This window comes from Rattus rattus, chromosome X (genome assembly GCF_011064425.1).
Source record: "Rattus rattus isolate New Zealand chromosome X, Rrattus_CSIRO_v1, whole genome shotgun sequence".
Classification (NCBI taxonomy): Eukaryota; Metazoa; Chordata; class Mammalia; order Rodentia; family Muridae; genus Rattus; species Rattus rattus.
The window spans coordinates 28,809,396-28,815,395 of NC_046172.1; the positions used below are offsets into that span (position 1 = coordinate 28,809,396).

The 6,000-nt window shown below is 38.7% G+C and overlaps 1 pseudogene; it reads left to right on the forward strand.

The window, feature by feature from the left end:
- Nucleotides 1-5,467, forward strand: part of LOC116888589 — a 64,163-nt pseudogene extending 58,696 nt beyond the window's left edge.
- Nucleotides 5,468-6,000: the final 533 nt, after the last annotated feature.

The following is a 6,000-nucleotide window of genomic DNA, read 5'->3' on the forward strand; positions in this document are numbered from 1 at the left end:
TGACGATCAGATGGATTTTGAAACTAGTTAATGTCCAGGTGTCTTTGACTATAGCCAGTCTAAGTTACTGAGTTTAAAAAAGCAGGGAAAGGGGAAGGACAAGATCATTTCCTTGGACAGGTTAGAAGTAAATATAAGCAAGCAGCCATGTGGGACTTAAGTAGCACATTAGTATTGAGAGGATGGCAGGAAGTGAGTCATGTTCATAGAGTGCTGAATGCTTCTGTGGGCAAATTCTCCATCTTGCTAAGATATGAACTTTGGGAGCATTGCGAAAAAGATGATACAAGTTATGCTGTAGATTACTGTCGCACGCACAGAGGGGGAATGGAGAGAGAAAGAGTGAGACAGAGACAAAGAGATAGGAGAGGAAGTATGAGTGTTAGGAAGCTTCTATATCAGAGGCAATAGAGAAAATAGGAGTTTAGAAGATGGAGGAGATAAAACAGAAGATAAACAGAATCAAAGGATATAGTATCAAGTCTCTTCGGACATTAACAGAAGGTTAGTCATGACCTAGAAGGTCAGCAAATGGCTCCGTGGAGAAGACTGAGCAAAAGCCACATTTTCAGTATTGTACGGGGATTTGAGAAGATGGGTCATATAAGCATAGCATAGGAATAAATGTTAATAAGGCTAGGAGTAGAAGAAAAAGGAGAGGTTTTCTCTTAGAATTTGTAGTTGAATGAACAGATAGGGAACACAGAATGGGCAGGAGCACATAGGAAGTCAAAATATCACACTGTAAATTGTGGTGAAAGAACAGAGCATTCGTCTACCTTTTCTACCTATTTGTTAAACTCTGGTAGCCATTTGTTCAACCACGACATTTTTACAGAGTGCAGCATGGAAGAAAACTGACTCTGAATAGTAGCATAAAAGTCGGAAGGCTCACAACACTTTGCCGGAGCCCTGTCTTTGTGAATGAGGAAAAGGAAGGAATGCAGAGGCAGGGATGGGGAAGGCCAACTCTTCCTCATCTACAAAGTGAAAACATCATGTCCTTTCTAAGATATGCGTAGAATTCAATGTACTCTTAGTTGGTAAGAGCATGGAGATATATACTAAAATGTATGTGTATATATTGAGGGAAATTTTTGGTCTACCCATTGATGGTATTGGGGGGCATAGTAGTATTTTATTTAATTTGTTCTCTTGTGTTAATTTTTGGCTTACTCCATTCTGTTAGGCTTGGCATTTTCTTTGTCATTTAGGGGAAACAATAAATTTTCAGGTTTAGGAAACATACCATTACCCCCTTTTTAAAAAGTCCCCACCTTATATGTTTAGAGTGCTTTTAACCCTTGAAAACAAAAAAATCTTATTTTGTATATAAGACCCCTCCAGTTTTGTTTTTTTTGTTTTTCTAATGAATAAATGAAGTACTATCTACAAAAAAGATTATATTAAGAATAAAATCAACTCCCATGGTGTTTTTAACGTATAAGACTCTGTTGATATTGCAGAGAAAATGTGGTGTGACTAGGCATTTGTTTCATGAGAGAGTCCATAGCTGACATCAAGTTCTTAGAGGAATTATGTAAGAAACAACAAAGAACCAATGTGGAGCTATACTTCTTGATCCTTGAGAAGGTACTTACTTCTAGGTTATGAAAAATTGGCTTTGCAACTTCAGCAAGATTCTGCCTCCCTTGCCTCAACCTCCTCTACTCGTACCTGAAAGCTCATTTTCCCTTCTGCCCATGATGTCATAGAGTCTGTCAGAGAGACTGCATAGGACGAAGTACACTCACATGATGTACAAAAGCCTGGCACGGCACAGCTGTATGGTTTCACTCCTTATGGCTCCACCCACTCCTGGCTCTCGGATTTACTGCCCCACTATCTAAAAATAATGGCCACAGCACAGCTGCTTTACGCATAAGCTTATCTAGAGAAAGAACTGAGAATATCTGTGGAAAGCCCCTAGATGTGATGTCTGTACACACTGGACTTTTAGTACATGTGAGCTCTTTATATGGTGCTTAGAAATGATGTGAGATGCTTACTTAGTGAAGATAGAAGATTTCCTGGAATTGGCTAGCTTACTAAATCATGCAATTATGACCTGGTTTTGGGTGCTCCTATTACCTAGAGAGACCATATATAATTTAATTAATCAAGCAAGGAAGTAAGTTCGGTGTATACATTAAAATATGGAGGGCAAAGGTGGAAGATAACAGAAGCAAGTCTCCTTCACAATTTTAGAAACAGCAAAGCAAAACATAAAACGAGGAGCACAAAGCACAGCAGCTGGAGCTGCAGCTGGAATCCATGTGCAGTTTTACAGATGGATAGTATTGCATTCCCAGAATAGCAACCAGAGAAGAAGAGAGCGGAAACAGAGCTCTGGATTGTCCTTGTACTAAACATTCTTTGAACTGAAAACAAACTCTTCAGTTTCTTCATGTTGAGGGGGGGACTCTAATTTTACTTTTAAGGGGGCTGGGGAAGCTTTCGTGATGCCTCCAAGTTCTGAAAAAAAAAAGAACTAGAAAATGACATGTATTTCATTTTTCTCCTTAACCATGAATTTTCAGGAAGAGGATTGAAAACTAGAATGAAAACTTATGAGGCTTCATGTCAATGAAATAAAACAAAGACCCAGTAACTAAAGGTCCCACAGAAAAGGCTTCTGCCTCTATGATTTTGTGAAGTTTACCGCAGTGACTACTTTTCCTTGGTGGTGACTTGTTCACCTGAAAATGGCCTTGCCTTCTAAAAATAAAGCAATCCGCTTTCTGTGCTGAGCTTGCAGGATAGTACTTCCACCAGTTCAGTGCTTCACATGGGAAGACCCAGGGGTTTCATCTTGGCTGTTCCATGAGGATTCTTTAATCCTATGCTAGGCAATCACATACTGTCTCAAAGGTGGTGTGGATCTTCCTGGGGTTGGGGTGCATCTTTATCCTGACAGTAATTAGCATTCTCAGCTGATGTTAACAAGAGAAATGGAAATTCAGAGACCAATAGTTCTCAGTGGACGAAATTTTGCCCTACTGGGAACACAAAGCCCCATGTAGAAACACTTGTGGTTGGCACAACGAAAGGGGAAGGTGAAGGAAGCTACTAGGATTTAAAGTTCTAAGGCCCTTAATAGCCTACCATGCATAGGACAGTACCCAAAGCATAGTCTGTCACTAAATTTCACTATTGATATGATAGACAAACACTCAATTAGAGATATTTAGTCAGACTTTCCTTCCCATGTGAAAAATAGAAAAGTAAGAAAAAGGATTACCAAGCTTTTAAAAATGTTCATATTCCTGATTATAATGATTTAACTTGGAGAAATGACTCCCAAGACAGTGCTCAGCCAAGCACAGGAGGTGTCGTTTTCTAGATATTTGTGTACTTTATTTATAGTAACAGAAAACTGGAGATGACACAAAGGCATATCATTTGGCTGTTCTTAAAAGAAATCATGATCAGTTTATGCAATGGGATAGTTATGGCCCAGAAAAAGGGAAGAAGGGAAAGTGTTTGAAATTGGGAGATGGATGCAACATGTTGGTAAGAGACGACAAGCAAGTTACAAATAGGCTATGGAGTGAGACACTAGCTTTCAGGAGAAAATAAACCAACAACTATACCATATGTGTCTGTGCAAATAGGAACAACTGGATCTGGGAATTGGTGGGATGAAGACTACTTTATTTCTACATGCTTGCCCTAGGTCTCTACTTATCAACATATGGAACGTGAATTTTTAAAACATTTTTGCACCTAGAGAGTAGATTTCTGCTTTTATTCTGTGCTTTCTTGCTAGCGTCACCCCCTGCTCACCCTGTGTCTTTGTCTCAGCTTTCGAGAGTGATTGAAGTATCTGCACTCACTGTTCTAGCTAGCTGCAACCCTACAACAGACCCACACTCAAATCCAGTCCAAAGGAGAATGGATAGAATGCTATGGTGAACATCTGTCACAGGAGATCACACACTTGAAACTAATCTCACATTCCTTCCCAGCACCTGTTTCTCTTATTTTCCAAATATCTCACCCATTAAGTCTGTTTTTTATCAGCTGCCCCCTAAGGGTGCATAAGTCTAATGAATCCCTCTATATTCCTTGCCTGTTCTCCATCTGTTTCTGTTACTGTGATTTAAACATGGTATTCTCACCTCCAGTGTGGCTGCACATTCTCTACAATGATAGTCCTGGAAATCCTACTTTACCCCTACTTCGATCGTGGTTCAGAAGCTAGCTTCTGAAACCTAGACTGTGGTACATTGTCCTACATGGTCTCTTACCAATGCTGCAGGGCCACAGATTGCTTTTTCAAAGAGGTAAATTTTTCATTCTCCATACAAAATCCCCTTGCTCTGCAGTCCCAAATATGTCCAATGTACTTTTGTGTGTTCCACTGTGAAACTGCTCCTTACTCAAAAGACTCTTATTTTTACCAAAAATAACTCTTTCCTCTTTTCCCGACTCTCTGTGTGTGTGTGTGTGTGTGTGTGTGTGTGTGTGTGTGTGTGTGTGTGTGTGTGTGTGTGTGTGTGTGAATGCCCTTTGGTCTCTGGGGTTGATAGGTTTATTCTTTGTAAACACTACCTGGGAATGACAAATATATTTTCTTCTTAGAATGTGAGCCCTCTAAAATATGGACTATGCTATATAATGGTTGCTATAAATGTTCAAAATAATTTTGACCAATTAAAATTGTCAAGCCTAGGGTAGGAATATGCTGAACAGATGGACCAGCGAAGATATTATGTATTGATAAACAGACAGATAAAGAGACACATTGATAGGTGATTGGTGAATATCAATATTTTTTTAAAACAAATGGATTGGGAATGTTAAATAGAATTACAATATTACAATAAACACTTAAGGATTGCAATAGTTTACTCAATGTGCTAATAAGATGACCACTGAAATTTTATCCTCAATCCAAAATAGGAATCAAATGGAATATTACCATGCCTTTTTTGATTCTAATAAAGGTGATATTTTTCATGCAAAGAAAAATTATTAATGAAAATATATCACAGCTTACTGAATCACCCACAGTTTTAAAGAGCTACATAAAATTGAATAATCTTTGTGTTTTATTTGCCCATAGGTCACTGGGAACAAAATGACATCTCTGAACTTGGCTACCATATTTGGACCCAACCTGCTCCACAAGCAGAAGTCATCAGACAAAGAATATTCTGTCCAGAGCTCAGCCAGAGCTGAAGAGAGCACAGCCATCATAGCTGTGGTACAGAAGATGATTGAAAATTACGAAGCCCTCTTCATGGTAAGTTGTCCTTCATTAGTGATACATCTCTGGGATTTGTTTATTAGTTGCCTGTGGTGGTTTGTCACTTTCTCTTTTGCTGTTCTGGTTATGAATAAACCATTGTATGTTAAGCAATAGTAGAAATTTCTATTACTCTGATGTCACTACAAAAGTTTGTTTCTGTGTCCTAGCCATCATATAGGAAGTATAAACTCCATCTTGTTGCCCCTTAAATAATAATCACACATAAAGATTTAGTCACAGTAGTTCTTGCTCAAACTATTAATAAAAGACTTTTGGAATTCTGTTATCTCTGTGAATTCATCTGTCCATAACCAACCATGGTGACATGATTTCTTCAAGGTCAATCTTGACACGACACCTCCTGTATGAAATAGCACCTTTCTTTTCCCATATCGCTTCCAACTTATCAATCTCTTGAAGCACATTGCCATTCTTATTTATGTTTATCTTGCTCAGCATTGTGTTGCACTCATATATGACCATTTCCTCTAGTAGATTATACGTGCATTTACAGCAAGGACTGTGTCCTTGTTATCTCCTCTCTGATTCCTCCATACACTTTTGGAAGGTTCGTCATCTTGTAGGCACTCAGTTATTTATTTTTTCATTTGTATTAAATCACCCGTTCCTTTTTTTTTTATTAACTTGAATATTTCTTATATACATTTCGAGTGTTATTCCCTTTCCCGGTTTCCGGGCAAACATCCCCTTCCCCCCTCCCCTTCCTTATGGGTATTCCCCTTCCC